This window comes from Lissotriton vulgaris, chromosome 11, assembly GCF_964263255.1.
Source record: "Lissotriton vulgaris chromosome 11, aLisVul1.2, whole genome shotgun sequence".
NCBI lineage: Eukaryota > Metazoa > Chordata > Amphibia > Caudata > Salamandridae > Lissotriton > Lissotriton vulgaris.
Genome location: NC_141699.1, coordinates 932,750,503 through 932,770,072, shown reverse-complemented (window position 1 = coordinate 932,770,072; position 19,570 = coordinate 932,750,503).

Sequence of the window (19,570 nt, the reverse complement as noted above, 5' to 3'; positions counted from 1 at the left end):
CGGGGAACCCTCACACAGTGGCTGCAGAGACTGCTTTGGCGGGTAGAATGGACATGATCGGTCTCACCGATGTATGGCGGTGGCTTCATCCTGCGCAGGAAGCTTACTCCTTTTACTCTGGGGCCCACAAAGTCTTCTCTAGACTAGATTATATATTCACTTCGAGACAGGAACTCTCGGCGGGGGACTCGGCAGAGTACAGGGCGAGGGGTATCTCGGACCATTCCCCGCTGTTTGTACACATAGGGCGGGGAAGGGGGAGAGGACAGGCACTGTGGCATATGTCGCCATGGGATATACAAACTCCTGAGATTCTAGGGGGCATTAGAGCGGATATCAGAGTCTTTGTGGCGGAAAACAAGGGATCCGTGCAGTCCGGGGTTACACTATGGGAAGCCATGAAAACCGTGTTGAGGGACCGCTTCCAATCCAGGGTAGGGGAGGCCAGAAGGAAACGCGCTGAGGCAATAGCGAAAGAGGAGGCAAACATCTTGACCCAAGAGGCCGAATACCACAGAACGAAGGGGGAGGTACATCTCAGAATACTGCTAGACACTCAAAGGTTGTACAGGGAACTAATCATGGACGAAGCGCGTACACAGGCGCTGGCTACCCTACATCGCCTGTATGATGTCGGCGACAAATCCGGGAAACTCATGGCATGGCTGAGCAGGCGGGAGTGAGCGGCCAGGTGGGTGGATTGGATTGAGCTCCCTGGTAAGGCGCGGGCGTCCTCGGATGACACTATAGCAGAGGCCTTTGCGACCTATTTCGAAGACTTCTACAGGGCTAGAGACCTAGGGGACCGCGAGGTGGTGCAGTCGTTCCTGGGTAACATGGAAGTTCCGCAGTTGACCCCCGAAGATAGCGAGGCTTTGGAAGCCAACCTGTCCTTGGATGAAATCGCGGAGGCGGTGGCTGCCCTGAAACCGGGGAAATCCCCGGGACCTAATGGTTTCCCGGCGGAGTTTTTCAAGCGGACGGGGGACCTCCTTTCACGCCACTTGAAGTCGATATATGCGGATGCGTTTGACTCCGGGAGTCTCCCGCCGGACCTGGCCCTAGCTACCATAATCCCGATCCACAAGGAGGACAAGCCCAGAGGGGACTGTTCCTCCTACCGCCTAATCTCCCTTCTGAACATTGAGACTAAAATCCTTGCCACTATTCTGGCAAGGCGCCTACGACGGGTCATAACGGACCTAGTACACCCAGACCAGTCCGGGTTCCTGCCGGACAGGGCCACTAAACTCAACCTGCGGCGCACCCACAACTGGCTCCAGGAAGTCTGTGACAGAAGTGAGCCACACTGTTTCCTCTACTTGGAGCAGAGAAGGCATTCGATGCGGTCCACTGGCTCTTCCTAATGGGAACCCTTGAACGTTTTGGGTTTGGGCCCAAGTTCCAGCATTGGGTGCGACTTCTATACTCGAACCCTAGGGCTAGAGTGCGAATCAATGGGCGAATGTCGAGAGAGTTCGCGATAGAGCGGGGGACACACCAGGGGTGCCCGCTATCCCCACTCCTCTTTACCCTCACGATTGAGATCCTTGCGATCCGTATCCGGCATAACCGAGATGTGACTGGCTTTCACTGGGGGGAATTGGCCACTGAACAGGAGAAGATCTCCCTGTACGCCGATGATGTGCTGTTGTACGTGACAGACCCGGCTAGGACAATACCCGCCTTATTCAAGGAACTAGGCGACTTTGGGGCAGTGGCCGGACACACTATAAACTGGCATAAGTCGATCCTCTACGACCCACAAGGTGCACCGCGGGGGGAGTGCCTGCCTGAGCCACTCATCCACACCACGGAAGGCTTCCGGTACTTGGGGGTCTGTATCACCCGAGATAGGCGGTGCTCCTACGCAGACAATGTCGACAGGGTGTTGGTGGCAGCGAAGGCGGAGATGGATAGATGGAGACCGCTCCCGCTCACCATTTTAGGCAGGGCCGCCCTGTATAAAATGATCCTGCTACCGAAGTTTTTATATGCCCTCCAAAATGAGTACTATCCCTTGCCAGCTATGACAATGCGGAAAATTCATGCTGATCTCCGCTCTTTCTTGTGGCTGGGGAAACAGTCCCGGGTGGCACTCACGACTCTGCAGCGCCACCAATATAGTGGGGGAATCTCGCTACCTAATCTGGAGGCCTACTACTGGGCAGAACACCTTACCCTGATCAATGATTGGATACACGCACCGGCTGATAACCCCACTTATGCACTAGAGAGATCTAAATGGGGCAATAAGACGGTGCTGCACTTCTTATATGGGGGGGAGGGGGTCGCCAGCTGCTCCCTGCGACTAAGATTACCTTGTCGGCGTGGCGCAGAGCGACGGTTAGAATGGGCTGGCAAGAAAGGCCCACCCGCCAAACACCCCTATGGTCATGTTGGTGGCTGGCTGAGCTGAACAAACTACGGGGATTTCAAAGGTGGGACGATATCGGCATCTCCACAGTAGGGGATGTCATAGCAAGGGGGGAACTTAAAACCTTCCAGGCGCTGCAGCAGGACTTTGGCCTCCAGAAAACCCAATACTATAAATACCTACAGTTGCGACATGCGTGGGGGGCACAAAACATATCTCTCACAGACATACCCCAGTTTGCACCACTCGAGGGCCGCCTACTGCAGGAACGGGTACAGAGGGGGGCGGTATCTATGACATACAAAATACTGACAAATAACATGTTGGGTGATTTACAGGCTCTCAGGGGGAGGTGGGAGGCGGATGTGGGCACGCTGGAGAACCTGGATTGGGAACTCATACTCATGCACCCGCGAGAAGTGGCCATAAAATCGAGGCTTCGCCTCATACAGTTTAAGGTCCTTCATCGGGCCTACTTTGACAGAGTGAGGCTCTTCCGGATGGGGAGGGTTGCCGACACCTCTTGCTTACGATGCCAGCACCAAACAGGAGATTTCTTCCACATCATTTGGGGGTGCACTGTGATACAGGAATATTGGGACGAGGTCTTCAGTGAATTGAGTGCGATACTGGAGGTGGAGATACCTAAGGACCCCAAACTGGCGCTTTTGGGCATGTCAACGGAGGTGGACATCACACGGCACCTACTCATTTTTCTGCTGTTGGCTTTGGTAGTTGCAAAAAGAGACATAGCAAGATTGTGCGTGCACCTGGGAAACCCAACCTGGAGGACTGGAGAAGGGGTTTAGATATGTATATGGCAGCTGAACGAGTTACCTATAAAGCTAGAGGGTGCCCACGAAAATTTCGAAAAATATGGGCTAAGTGGAGGCACTACCATGGATTGGAGTAGGAAGTTGAGACCGATCAGGGAGGAGGGCGGGTGGTAGGGTGGATCACCGGGGTGGTACTTTTGTCGCTTATTCCAGCATAGTTGCTCCCGGAGGGTTCGGGCCACGGGATTGCTTATATTCAATGTCGCACAACTTAGAGGGCAGAGGGAGACTCGGGGGTCGGGGGGGTGGTAGAGAAGGGTGTCACGCTGCTTGGGGGGGAAGTGGAGGGCAGGAAGGGGGGCTTCGAGAAGAGGTCTCTCAGTTGATGACTTTACTTGCAGTTGAGGGGGGTGGGGGGAATTTGGGGTGAAAATGACAAATGGGTTCGTCATGATGAATGTTATGTAACTGACTATTAAAAAAGTTGCGTAATGACGGGAAGAGCGGAATGTTGACGCTCCCCCGCGATGTCTCGTTTCTTGTACTTATGATTCGCCTGATGCAACAATAAAAAGAATTTTCACAAAAAAAAAGATTTGTATTGCTGTACGCTCTGTTGTCAGGCTTTACCAATATAGTAGTGTGTTATATGTGAGACTTTCAGATTTACGTTTGACATACATTGCTTGTCTGTAATGAGTGTTATCACTGTGTATGATGTAGCCTCACTGCTGTTCCTCCCTTCATCCAGGCACATTCACATGTGTACGCTTCGCGATAGCAACACTTTCAATAATACTGCACACCATTGACATAAATATCTGCGTATATCCACAACCTTGACAACGACATGTGATGTTCACCATTCAATCTTTTTGAACAGTATCTTATTAGCGATAGTTGCTGCCCTCCCAATACATGCTACATTAATTTAAATTGTGCATTCTGCGACGTCAAAACTGCAAAAGAAACACACATAAGTACACTTCATGGCCAGGCAGGAACTGAATAACACCCAGATCCCTGGAACAATTATTCACACCCCTACGCTGGCCTGGTGTACACAAGCCCAGCCCAGTTTGCGTACATATAAATAGAATAATGACAACACCACATGTCCCAGTTCTTCCACACTGCCTCAGGTAACATGGCTGCATCCACCTCGCATATCACATTGCGCAGTAAATAAAGGGATCCATGAGGTATACACCATCCTGCCAATCAACACTGGTTCTAAATTGTGAACCCTACTGCCCGTTGTGTTTCCAAAGGAATGCATGAGGTGTACACCATCCTGCAATCAACACTGCAAAGGAATTGTGAACACTGCTGCCCGTAGTGTTTGCGCACACAACAATGACAGCAGGTGGGCAGTGGGGCCTGGGTGCAGAGCAGCTCCAATTGAGAGTAGAGCTGCAGGAGGGGTGGGCTGCATCAACCTGAGTGCGCAGGTGCGAACAAGCGAAGTTGCCCTGCATAATGATGTGATCTCTGACCTCATTCAGTCACATCTCTGTCTCATTTTAAAGACCTGCTGAACCGTAGTGTACGCCTGAGCCAGCGGGCAGTGCTGCCTTACAGACATGTGTTGAGCACATTGCTGCGGGAGGGGTGGGCTGCATCAGCCTGAGTGCGCAGGTGCGAACAAGTGATGGTGCCCTGCGTAATGATGTGATCTCTGACCTCATTGAGTCACTTGTCTATCTCATTTTAAGGACCTGCTGGACCGTACTGTAGGCCTGAGCCAGAGACTGCGCTGCCCTACAGACATGTGGCATTGGCTTTTAGGGCACTGCAGTCAGCTCATTACTAAGTGCACATGCACACAGGCTTCTAGCATGTGCTCTGTTACTTTGTATGTAAATCTTAGCATAACATATTATTATTTAACCTTGTGTACTGTTGTGCACTCCAACTCCTCTTTGACTACGATTACCACTAACAGTTGGTAGGTAGATCGTACTTCAAAAACAAAGGATGCACTCAACTTGTGTTTTCTAATAACCTTGAAACAAACCTTCATTTACCTCCAGACGTTTCCACCATTAAACTATTTCTCCCTTTACAGTCACTGTATTGATTGAGCCAAAATGGGCAGAGCGGGTGCTCACCCTGTCATGATGCCCTTGGCACTCTGACACCTTTCACCATGGTATCAAGACACCGTCCCCGACCAGAGACCTGCTTTCCCACCCTACTAAGGTACCCCGGAGTCAGAGCTTCCACCGACACGTCATTGGACACACCGGTGTTGTCAGGTGAGTAGTAAAGACTTGGTGCGCAGCACCTACAATTGAGCACAGTGTGGGGGAAGGTGCTGGGGTGCAGCACCCTGGGTGCACAGGTGCAGACAAGCGATGCTTCCATAGCTAACAATGTAATCTCTGGCCTCATTCATATGTTTCATTTTAAGGACTTGCTGGACCACAGTCTTTCTCGCGTCCTAGACAAACGAGTGACGGAATGTAAACACTGAGGGCTGGGTGCAGTAGACCGACGCTCTGTCTCCTCTTCCTCCCTCTGTTCTTTTGACTCTCCCTCCCCTTCTCCCTTCCACCCACTCCCTCTCCCTCCCATTCTCACCATCTTCCTTTCATTTGGACTACTTTTCTGTTTCTCTTCCACATGGCACACATACTTATGTTTCATTTTTGTCTTTCAGGTTTTGTACGCTGCTTCCGGAGGAGTCCCACCCATGTATTTTATGATATACTGTTGTTTGTTCTAATAAACCTGCATTTCCATTTATTTGTTTTGTTTTAATAAAGGTTATTTTTATTCCGATAAATAAGTGAGTGTATACGTCTTCTTTTTCTGTCAAAACTTGTCTGTAATTTATTGTGAAAATCGCCTGTTTCTAGGAGGTTATAAAGGAAAACATTTGTAACTTTGTAGTGCACCTACCAAATATAAACCAACAGACTATTACATAAAGGAAGCCTGCGTAATTCTACAACTGCAAGGGTTCTATGTGTGTATCACTTTATAACACCATATGTACTGCCCGTGTGATTACAGAACCAATAAGGCACTGCCTAAGACCACCGAGTCTTCATGGACTGGTGAGGCCCACCCTGTATTTTTAAGTAAACCCGCGGAGGGTGGTGATACCTGGAATTCAGTTGGCCTAGAAGGCCCCTGAACAATTAGTAAACAATACCCGTGAAGGTGGAGCTCCCCTAGGCTGCCAAATGTCTCTGTGCCCTTCCGCACCTAATTTACATGTGACATTAACATCCCCAGTCCTACAGAGACCCCACAATATAATAATGGGATTAGCCACGGAACATTACCCACCAGGAGCCTCATTTAAATCAACGAGTGAGACCCGCTTTTAATTCTCTCCATTTTTACCATCTGGATCCGCTCTTTTAAAGCGATATGAGGTTTTCCTCCCCTTGCCGCAACTAGTCAAACAAGAATTTGCTATCACAGAGTGGAAGCCATGTACCCGCCCTCTAATAGCAAACATTAATGTCCAGCGGATGCTTTCCCCGCGACATTGTATGAGCTGCGCCTGGGAGGTTGCGCTCCCTAGGACCACAATGAAATGGTTAGTATAAACGCATACTAACACTACTTCCACACGTGTAGTACAGCGAGTGTAGTGAAGAGGCAGAGGAAGGGTAAAATCTAAAAATAAATCCTACTAGAGGTCGGATTACATAGTTCTATGAGCCGACGACCCTAGGATGAGTAGAAACAGCTACACGAAGAAAAGGGGTCTTCAGCACAACACAAACAACTTTGAAATATTGGTGAGTGCTGCCGTCTTTTTACCTTCTCCCTCTCGTCGCCAAATTTATGTAGTGAAGAGGCAGACAGCAGTGGATGCGATAAGTAGATTTATTGCAGGAAAACAAGACACCTTAAACACCCACCAACAGGAGCAGACAGCAAGGCAACCGTCTTCTCTAGCACCGTGTACAAACTCCCCAATGTTCCTCTCTTGACAGACCTACATTCTAAAATTACATACTTACATTGTAGTAGAATTACATACTAACATTCTACTATGTTTAAAATTGGAATACTACACAGAGCACATTACTTTACAGCAATGAGCTCATGGCTTCATCCAGCAGTCTTCAGACAGGTAGGGGTGAGTAGTTCACTTCCCATTTCCTGTATTATATAAACACAAACTAACACTACTTCCACAGGTATACTACAGCGCCCAGAGCATATCACTTTACAGCAATTAGCTCCTGATTTATGATCACAGTTTAATCCCCGAGTCTTCAGATCAGTAGGAGAAAGTAGTTCGCTACCCACTCCCTATATATTATAAACGCATACTAACTCTACTTACACCGTTATAATACAGCGGCTAGTATCCTACAGCATCCAGAGCCCATCATTTTACAGCAATCAGCTCGGTTTCATCCCAGAGTCTTCACACCGTTAGGCGTGAGTACTTCCCTTCCGGTATAGTATAAAAACATAGTAGCGGTTAGTAGTTTGCTTCCCACTCCCTGTATGGTATAACCGCCTACTAACACTACTTGCACATGTATACTACAGCGCCCAGAGACCATCCCTTTACAGCAATCACCTTGGTTTGATCCCCAAGTCTTCACACCGGTAGGCGTGAGTACTTTGCTTCCCGCTTCCGGTGTAGTATAAATGCACAATAGCGGTCAGTAGTTCTGTTCCCACTCCCTGTATGGTATAAACGCCTACTAACACTACTTGCACACGTATGCTACAAAGACTAGAGAACAGCACTTTACAGCAATGAGCTCTCGGTTTAGGCTCTAGGTTTCAACCCAAGTGTAGCAGCATATCATCTCACCACCATGTCACTCTGAGCAACACCGCACTTTCAGACCTGTAGGAGTGACTACTTCGCTTCGCACTCCCCCACAGAGCTTACAGTGCTCCTACCCTGTTTTTCTACTTTTGTTGCCCTTTATTCCCCTTACTCGCTTCAACGGAATCACAAAATGGGAGCCAACACTACCCAGTTGCAACAGCTCACAGAGCTCGCAACCAATAAGCAGCAAGCTTGTGTTTGCAATGCCTCAGCAAAGCAGAATTCCCAAATATCAATATCTGCAAATTTTTTGGGACCCCCCTTTTGTCTTAGCCCCCCTTGACCAATCACCCCAAACTTTCAACATAGGAGCTGATATGAACAAAGAATTAGTTTTGTAAATGTCATGAAGATTCATCCAACAACGCCTAAGATATAAGCAAAACAAAAACTGCACTTCCTATGGAAACTTGGTACTAACTATAACTACCTACTGGCGACCACCAGTAAGTAATATATATATATATATATATATATATATATATATATATATATATATATATATATATATATATATATATATATATATATATATATATATATATATTCACTGAAAAAACCATAGGTTATAGACCATATATAGTTAGGGATTAGCATTTACAAAACCTTAATTTACTCGCACAAAGCCATAGAAATTCGCATATATAGTTAGTTGCAATAACTATATATCGCGCACCCGCAATCCACTGCTGATGATGTCACATATTACATCATTCATGACATGGTCAGTGACATCACTGATGACATCACTGATGACATCTCAAATGACATCACTGATGACATCACTGATGACAACATCCAGTGACTGTATGTTTCTGTAAAGTTAAAATATGTCTTACATATTGAAGAATGAGTGGATGTATAAGTGTCTAGATGAAGGATTTAGTAGGTGCATGACTGACTGTATGAGTGAGTGATTAAATGTGTCTCACTGAGTGCATGGGTTAGTGACTAAACTGTCTTAATTTGTGCATCATTATGCCTGTTGTTCTGTAAACTGCTGCATGTGTTGATCAGTAGCTATATGAGTAACTATATGGGTTATTGATTGGTTGCCCAAGTATTTATATGGGAGACTGAGTGTGTGTGTGGGTGGCTGGGAGGTGTGTGACTCTGTGCATAGATGTGTGATCAGTGGATTCACTAGATGTATGGGTTTAAAAGTGCATGTGGAAACAGCTGTATGGGCGGTTGACTGTGTGCATGAGTGTATTGGTGAGTGAATGGATTTCTCAGTGCTACATGTCAAAGTAAGTACATATGTAAAACACAGTACATGTGAGAGTTGACGTATATAAATAACTGTGCATGAGAGCCAGTGAATGTGTGAGTGGCTGTATGGATCATTGTGAACTTCAATCAAGGATTGTATAAGAGAGTAAATGTGTGTTAGTATATGTTTGAATAAGTAAGGTGTTTATAACTGTATAGTTGAGGAAATGGAGGTGTGATTGATTCTTTGCGTGACTGACTAGGTGTGTGAGTAACTCCATGGATGAGTGACAGTCTGTGAGTGTCTGTTTACACTGATTGTATCTAAGGTTATATTAGAGTCTGAAGAGGTTCATCGTATTATCACATGAATGATATCATCAGTGATGTGATCAGTAATGTCAAATGAGATGTCATCAGTGATGTCATTTGAGATGTCATCAGTGATGTCATTTGAGATGCCATCAGAGATGTCATCAGTGATGTCATTTGAGATGTCATCAGTGATGTCATCAGTGATGTCACTGACCATGTCATGAATGATGTAATATGTGACATCATATGGGGTACTCTGCGGTAGATTCGAAAGGGGAAGATGGCGGCCGACTAGAAGGTCCGGTCGGGAGCTCCATGAACATCCTCATGACCGAAGGCGAAATCTAACCCTATCTGTTCAGCTGATGCGTTTAATGGAAACCGTAGCAGATACCTGCAGGGCTCAGCGGGTCTCAGCTTGAAATAGCAGAAAAAAATCTGTAAAATTAAACAAGAGAGGCACCTACGAGCGGCATCAACTTTGTTATTTCTGGCTCCAGCCCCAACTCTGATAGCGGCGTGGCTTCTGACCTGGGAACGTCTGGAGGTACAGGGGATGAAAGACCGTGACCCGCTGGAATCCAGAGACTTCGAGGTAATCGGAATCCTCGCAACGGTCGTTCTGCACAGATAGGCAGCTGCTTCAAACGCACACCGAGACTGCCGGAGAGCGCAAAGCAGAGTGTGCTTCTACTTCCGGGGCAAGAGTGGCAGCAGCATAGGAGACGGTAGTGGCTGGTCGAGGGCTCAAGGATCCCAGCAGGCTCGGCAGTGGCAGTGGCACAGACAGAGCGGGTTCCGGGGGAAATTGGGAAGCGTCAGCGAGCAGAGAGACGGGGAGCCCCAAATGAGAAGTGTAGAACAGCACCTGCCCAGCACTTGGCGTTTTTGGCATTTTTGCTCTGAAATAAGGCAGACTGAGTCGTGGAGTCTGGGCAACACGAGGACCACTGGAGACAAAGATTTAAGCCCATACTGCAACCCCATGAGCCAGGTACGAGGGGAGGGAAAAAACCAGGGGGGAATTGCCCTTGATTTAATTGAAGGGTGCAAGGAGGGGGAACAGGGGGACGCTCAAATAGCAGAAGTAGAAAAAGCTGGCTGCATAAGGGAGAGTGGATCAGAAGTATTAGATTTTTTTCAAATAAGACAAGAAATAAGGTTGAGGGGGAGAATCAAACAGGAAGACTAGAATCTGAGGATGGGGGGAGAGTAAAATCGAGTTACTGCCTTAGAAATAGGCAATTCCCTAAACAAAGTTTTTCACAGCCATCTAAACAAGTGACCCTGCCAGTACAAAAAAAAACTAAAAAAGGTACCACTAATCGGGAGCGTCAGCCCAAACCAAGATCAGACAAGGCAGCTGCCCCCCCTGAGCATTAACTCAAAATTACACCCTCGCTGAGATCTTTTTTTAAAGTGCAACAACCCCAGCGGGTAGCAAAAAGAAGTCCCCCCACCCTAGTACCCCATTCCGAAGAAACTCTTGAAAGTCAGACCAATAAATCTCCGAAAATGAGCACAAAAAACACCAAGTAACATGAGCCCGCTGAATGAAAGTTCAGAGGCTCCAGATGTTTCACCACTCCAATCCGTAAATGAACCAGGTACAAGCGCCGCTAACTGCCCTCCTCTGCAGACCTTCCTCGAGCAGACGGGAAAACTCATGGAAAGTCTAATGGAGAAGGTTATGGGAGAGATGAGAGAGAAATTTCTGATATCTGAGTCCAACCAGGCCAAGATTCAAGAAGTCTGTGAGACCCTAGACCAAAAGTTGAGTGCTTTACGGGACAGAGTGTCTGCAGTAGAGTCAGAGGTGGTGTCCCTCAACAAAAAAGTAGACTCTAACCAATCCGAAATCAGGAAATTAAAAGCCGCGGACAAAGCTACCAAGGAAAAACTAGAGTCGCTTGAAAATCAATCAAGAAAAAATAATCTTAGGATTCTAAATGTGCCAGAAAATCTGGAAGGGCAAGACATAAGGAAATTTACCATATCTCTGCTTGAGGAATACTTTCCATGGACCAAAGACATAAATTTGAGTGATGACATCTAAAGGGTGCACCGAGAACCATTCAGAAAGAGCAGAGATAGGAAGACGCCAAGAACGATTTTAATACATTTCAAAACGTACACACTAAAAGAAAGAATTCTAAGCGAAGGATTAAAGAGCAGCTCACTAAAGAAAGATAATTGGACCTTCAGGATTCGATCAGATATGTCGAAAGCCACCCAGGACAGACAGTGGGAATTAGGGCAATATATGGCTGAATTAAAAACCTTAGGCGCCACGGTCCAGATGAGATTTCCCGCTGCTCTGAGAATCATGTGGCAGAACAAAATGCACAATATCAGAGAGCCTAGCGAAGTGGAAAATTTCATACAACTGATAAAGGAACATCTACGGACAAAAACATAAATTTAAGATAGGAAACGCAATAAAAAGATGAATTATGGAGCTCGAAAGGGCGAACAATACCGCCCAAGAGAGTGAACGGAGGCTTCCTTGGGGAGGGGAAAGACAAGCACAGAAAAAATACAAAACCAAATAAAAAAGACACTGTGGACGGGGGGCAAATTAGGGAAAAAAATGAAAAAATTATCCTCAAAAGTAAAGCAACAAGGAGTGCAAGAGAACGACAAGGAAAAATGGAACGGGAACTAAACCTACAAAAAAAGAAAAAAGCATGACTAAAATAGCGAAGGAATTTAAAATCCTATCATGGAACGTAAATGGTCTCAGAACATCTAGCAGGCGTAGGAGGATCTTTGAATATTTAAAGTCAGCGGATAACGAAGTTATCATTCTTCAAGAAACTCATCTCCTAAACAATGAATGGGAACAAATAATAAAATCACTGAACTGGGTGGATATCTGCGTTTGCACAAATCAAAATTGCAATGTTAAGGGTATCGCAATACTTTTTAAAAAATCGCTCAATGTAAAAGTCATACATAAAGTAGTAGACAACAAGGGCAGATGGGCCGTAGCAAGAGTAAAAATTTATGACAACAACTTTATTATAGCGGGATACTACGGACCAAATACGGATGATCCAAATCCCTTACAGAAATTATATACAGAACTTTTGACTACATCTGATCCAATAATTTTGGGAGGCCATTTTAACATTATGATAGATCCTAATTTAGATAGATCCCCCCCAGGAAGACAATCTAACTTGCCAAAAATGAGAGAATGGCTAAGCATTTACAAAAATGACCTAGAACTGATCGACATGTGGAGAGAGAAAGGAAACAAGGAACACCCATTTACTCTACACAACAAAAAACTAGGTCATAAGTCTAGAATAGACTATTTTCTGATTAGTAAAATTCTTCACAAGAACAACAAAGTGCTGGACCTCCTGCCAGAGCATCTGTCCGACCACTCGGCGGTACAACTAACCATACAATCGGAAATAAATAAACTTCAACCTAGATGGACAGTTGACCGCACTCTTTTTTTGGACCCAAAAATAAGGGAAGATCTGAGTATAACCTCAGCCAATTTCTTTGAAGATAATAGAATAGGCACCTCAGACCAAATAACCTGGGATACCTATAAAGCAATCATCAGAGGTAAACTCATAAACCTGGGGGCTTACAGATCAAAACTCACTAAACAAGAGATCAGAGATAAGGAAGAAACTATAAGTCAACTAGATGTGCAGATTAATACAGAACAAAACTTGGAAATAAGAAATACGCTGGAGATGGAGAGGAAAGATCTAAAAGGAAAACTGGCAGATTATCTTGAAGATAGAGTGAAAATGAAGTGGGAAGCTAGTAAACTAGCCGTCCATGAGTATGGAGAGGGTTGCGGAAAACTACTGGCCTGGAAAACCAAAACGGAACAGACCAGAAACAAAATAGCCAGTATTCAATTTAGCAATCAAACAGGTGTAACCGCTGATGAATCTGAAATCAAGCAGGAATTTGAAAACTTCTTCTCTAAACTGTATATGGAAGACTCCTCCCCCTCTGCAGAGCAATTAGGAAAGTATCTTGACTCTTTAAATCTACCGAAATTGTCGGACTTGGAGAGCGAAGAGCTGAACGCAGAAATAACAACGGAAGAAGTAGAAACGGCCTTGAAATCCTTGAAAAAAGGGAAAGCAGCCGGACCTGACGCCTTACCAAACGAACTTTATTTAGCTCTAAGGGAAATTATAGCCCCTCCACTAACGAGATTACTAAACAAAATCTATAGGAAAAAGGATAAAACCCCAGACTCCTGGAACGACGCTATTATCAGCATTATTTTAAAACCAGGAAAAAATCCCACAGTTTGTGAGTCATATAGACCCATATCTCTGCTAAACTGTGACTACAAAATTTTCACACAAATAATAGCAGGGAGATTGGCTTTGGTAATGCCAAATCTGATACACTCGGACCAAAAGGGGTTCATAAAAGGGAGGCAAATATCAGAAATTACCCACGAACTTTTTGCAGCAGTTGATATAGCAACTAGTGAAAAATCCCCCTTACAATAGTAACATTTGATGCTGCTAAAGCATTTGACCGGGTCAATTGGTCCTTTCTAAATAGAGTTATTAACAAATATAACCTTGGTCTAAATTTTAGTCATCTGATAACAGAGACTTACAGAAACCCAAGAGCAAAGATCTTAATTAACGGGAGTCTCACCAATAACTTCGCGATACAAAGAGGAACGAGACAAGGGTGTCCGCTGTCTCCCCTGCTTTTTAATCTGTATATAGAACCTTTGGCAGACACAATAAGAAATAATGAATCAATAACTCCCTTTAAACATCAGGAGTGGGTCAAAAAGGTGCGCTTTATGCGGACGACCTAATGATCTTTACAGAAAACTATCAAAGTTCCTCTCCAGCAATAAACAAGGCAATCACAGAGTTCGGGAAAGTATCCGGTTACTTGACCAATGAAGCAAAAACTGAGTCAATGAGTTGGAATACACAACAGAACAACCCATACACAAAAGATAAAATAAAATATTTGGGTATAACTATAGTGAAAGATCTCGAGAAAATACCCCAATTAAATCTCAACAGGATTTCACTGGAGACAAAAAAACTTCTCAAGGTATGGGACAAGCTACCTCTCAACATGATAGGAAGAACAAATCTGGTAAAAATGTCGATCCTCCCCAAATTTACCTACCTTTTTAATGTTATACCTTTGGAGTTTAAAAGAGACTACCTGAAGAAAATTCAGGGAGACATAACGAACTTCATTTGGGCTTCAAAAGGTTCAAGGATTGCCTGGAGTAAAATACGAAGAAAAAAACAACAAGGAGGAATAGCTAGTCCAGATATTCTGGAATATTGTAGAGCATTCCAATTCAAGAATGTGAGATCGCTTATGAAAACCTATGAACTTTACCCCCAATTCCTCCAAATATTAACAAACAAAACTGACCACTTCCTGTTTAAATTTGGACACCCCAAATTCTTTAAAAAGATAAAACTAAAGGTACTAAAAAATTAGGCGAAACTCTGGTATCAAGTAAGAAGCTCATTAAATATCCCTTACTACAGCTCCCTGGCCCCTATATGGGATTCTCCAGGCACCCCTGAGTGCTTAAAAGATGCCCTAGCAACCCCTTTAAGAATGGCGGGAATTGACAAATGGGGCCAACTGATGACAGAGAACTTTATAGTGCCCTGGGAACAACTTACAGAAATAACTAACTGAACTTTGTCAAAATTTAAATATTACCAACTCACAAGCTGGGCAGGCTCTCTGACGGAGAAAAAAACAGGAAATACGGAAATAGAGAAAGAGATTATCAAAATCTCCCCAATAAAAAAGGAAATTTCAAAATGTTACTGGGCTATAATCGCTGCAGGAGACGATAATATCTCAATATCGGAATCAATTTGGAGTAAAAACATCACAGAGCCGGAACTTGAAAACTTATGGCAGAAATCATGGGAAAAATGTTGGACTTTTATTAAACCAGCACGTCTAAAGAGAAATCACTTGTTTACACTGCATAGGGCATACTGGACACCTAAAAAATTGTCTAAATTCAAAGGAGCAAGCACAAAATCCTGCCCTAAGTGTGGACTTGAAAGTGCAGACGATATACACATGTTTCATAGATGCCCGCAACTGGATCTCTTCTGGCAGGAAGTAGGTAACACACTATGTCGGATATTGGGAACAAACCTAAAAGTGAGTACAACTTTAATTATTTTTGGGATATGTACCGAATTTAATGTAAGTAACGTGAGGTTAACTAGAAAACAAGAAAACTTGTTATTTGTTTTGATACTTCTTGCTAGAAGAGAGATATGCCTGAATTGGATTAAACCAGTACCACCTTTACCTGAGGACTGGCTAAACTCCACTATAACAACTCATAAACTTGATAGGAAGGGAAAACCCTCCAAAAAGTTTAACTTCTGGGAAATTTGGGAAAATTACTGTACTAGTAATATGTTAGGGAAATCTGACAACACATTAATAAGTCCAATGATTAATGCGGTGACAATAATTCAGACGGGAATAATTCCCCGCCGAGTAGCCATGATGGCTAGCTCTCACCCCCTCCGCTATGAATTATTGAATATGGTAAAGGATAAGGAGGACTAAACACGACAGATCCACCAAAGGGGTACTCTATGTAATTGGTAAAGTAAAGAATAAGAGTGAAGGAACAAAAGTGGAAGTCCTAAAGTTCTCCGCTACACTCCTTATACATTCATGCGCAAATGAGGACATAAAAAAATAAATAAATAAATATGTGACATCATCAGCAGTGGATTGCGGGTGCGCGATATATAGTTATTCCAACTAACTATATATGCGGATTTCTATGGTTTTGTGCGAGTAAATTAAGGTTTTGTAAATGCTAATCCCTAACTATATATGGTCTATAACCTATGGTTTTTTCAGTGAATTTTCAAGGTTTTGTAAATGATAATCCCTAACTATATATGGTCGATAACCTATGGTTTTTTCAGTGAATTTCAATGGTTTTTTAATAGCAAATATCAAAAGCTGTCAAATGTCAAGTACGTGATAGGTAAAAACATTTTCGTGATTTTGCACGCTGATGTGCATTGAACACTGCCCCCCCCTCTTTTCTCTTAGGAGTACTCTCTCTTTGCAGATAGTGAAGGGTAGTTAACGCAGGCCTTTGCCCCCGTTGTAATCCGTCGTTCCTGCTTCTCTCTCCATTTGATTGATTGTTATCCAAGCATTTACTGTTTTAGAATTGGTTCTCTTTGGTTCATTCTCTATTTACAAACAAGCACAGAGTCGCAATACTCTGTTTAGTGTTTGCAGATAGTGAAAAATCGTTTAAAAAAACAAAAGGAATCAAGCAAAATCAGTAGGCCACTAATGGGATCTCTTTTTGACCTCGCTAAAATAGAAACATTAACAACAACCCCTCATGAGAAATACAAAACTAGTGAGATGAACTGAGCTCCACACCATGATGGCTGCAAGACAGCTCGGCTCCGCCACCCACCCCACCCAAAATAACGACAAACCCTATGCAAATAATATAAATATATACAACACACCAGCAAAGTAACAGGGTAAAACAATCGATCGAGCATGAGACTCATGCACTCTGATCTCCTTGGCCTCAGTCAAGCATCAATAGTAAGATTTTCATACATGAGTGTACGTTCATGGTTTTGATCCCTGAGTTGCTTCGATGTCACTGCCTTGCACAAATGGCATAAGTCCTGGATGTTGGGTGCCATAGTTCAAAGTTCTGAGCAGCGCTTGTAACACTGTCTGAAGCTTATTTGCACCTGCTGCAGCTTCACTATTCTCAAAGTAAGTGGGGGCCGTTTGTGGACCTGACTGCATTTGAAAACAATGTGATGCAATGCCTCCCTAAACCGCTTGACGGAGGCCCCCGAGGGGCGGTGTGATGGCGCAGACTTGGAGGGGGCGCTTGGCTCTGACCCCCTCCCCAAGTCTTGTTGCCCTGGTGTGGCCTGAGATCGCCCCCGACATAGGCGGCCGGCTCCCGGGGTCAAGCGGAACTTTTTGCCTTTTGGTGACTCTTCCATTCTGGACCTTGTCCCACAATCCGTTCGGCCTGAAGACACGTCCTGCAGTGCCCTAGTCCGACCATCACATATTCCTGCACCAGGAAATGGCGTGGGATGCACTAGAAGGGAGAGGCGGCGCGAACGAGCCTCCCCCACCTCCCTAGGTGGAGGTTTTTCAGGTACACCCCAGCGCTTTACACAACCAGCTGAGTTGCGCCTGCTCTTGCGGCTACAGCGTCTCGCCCACCATCCACTTGAATTGCGCCCACTCTTGCAGTGCAGCGATAGGCGGCTGCCACAGGACTCTCAAAATGGCGGCCGGATCTTCGGATTTAGGCATGGCCCACTAAAATGGCCCTGGGACACCTTGGAACTCGGACGCTTGGCTGCTAGGGCATGGACCCCATTCCCAAAAGTGTCCCCTCAGCCTTGAAGATTGTACAAAAGTCACCGGGGCCCCCGACTCCCGCAGACTTCCAGTGGTGAGCGACTGCCATGATTGCTCGCGGAATGGCCACGACGTAGCCACGAGGTGCTCTCATGCTGACGCCAGCTTCAATCTGAAACATCCAGAAACACTGTAGACTACCAATTCGATCAGTTCCGGTGGAGCCCCAACGTGACCCGGTAGAAAAGAACTTGCCCTCCCCTTTTTTGAGTGATAGTTCTTGTTGCCTGTCCCTAAAGTTGTCATTTTACAGAACTTTTTGGACTACTGAAAGGGGTTGTGTTCCGACCGCTGGTTGGTGGAGACATTTTGACTATATTCTGGACCTACGTTGTCGCCTAATGCGTCAAATGACGCGTCGCGTTAGCGCACCTGGAAGTGCTCCGGTGCGCGAGGCGCAGCTTCCCGGAAGCGATCCAGAGCGCGGCGCGTAACGTAAGCATAACAGGTCATGTGACTTGTTAATAAAACTTTTCATTGGTTCATTTTACTTTTGTTATTCTAATGATGAAAGGCTTGGTCATATGACCTAAAAATAACGCTTTTCATTGCTTTCGAACATTTTTTTTCCCAAATGATGAAAGCCCCACCTTTTTTTTTCTCACACTGACTTGTAAAGCAAAGGACCCAGATGCATTTACAGTTTATCACTAACAATGTTCCAGGCTAATGTATTTTCCCGGGAAATTTACAACTGTCCTGCAAGTAAAATATTCCTATTTCGAGAAAAAGGGCGTTTCTTCGTCCCATGAGGGAACCGTTGAGCAAAAGAGGCTCGGCCTGCTGTCTTAGTCGCTGATAGGCATGAATATCAGATTCTTATCGATCACTTTATGTTGCAGGAGTAGAAAACACAACAGCCCTTGACCATTTATCTTTACTGCGTTCCTGCGTATTATAGCTTTTAACCGTCATGTAATTGGACTGCTTTATTTCACTTGCCTTTTACTGATTCGAAAACAGTGGCTATTATTCAAAACTTTACCAATGTAAGTACTACTACCATGTTTTGTTTTAAAAACCTTTATTGTGAAAATGTCAGTATACAAATACGGGCCTATAACCACGTGGGCCGGCCACGGAGCAAACTGGAATCGTATATGATGAGGGGACATTTACACTGTGGAAGAACGTAACGGGCGGGCCATTAGGTTGCAAGAACTAAGGTGTCTAACAGTTGCGGAATCGATGGACGTACATTAAAATACGACAAGCCAGTCACAATAAAATTATCTAGATATACATTTGCGGGCAAGTACCATGGGTGACGTTAATTCGAACTTTCAATAGTACAGTAATCAATAACACATCAGAACTTAATATCAATAGGGATGTCGAAATGTTCAATCAATTCTCGTCCCCGCCCACCATGTGCTTCAAAACCGCATACGTATCTCGTCATATCAAGGTTGGGCAACCAGTACACAACAAGGAGTTACGAGTCTCATTTATACCGGCACCATTTTGGGCGAAGCCGAGCAGGTCCAGGATATAGTCAAAATGTCTCCACCAACCATCGACTATGATGATGTTCATAAGCTCTATTGATCAGACTAACACTCCTCTGTCCACATGAAATTAATTTGCCGCAAGTTAAACGTGTCATTTTCATTTGTCCAA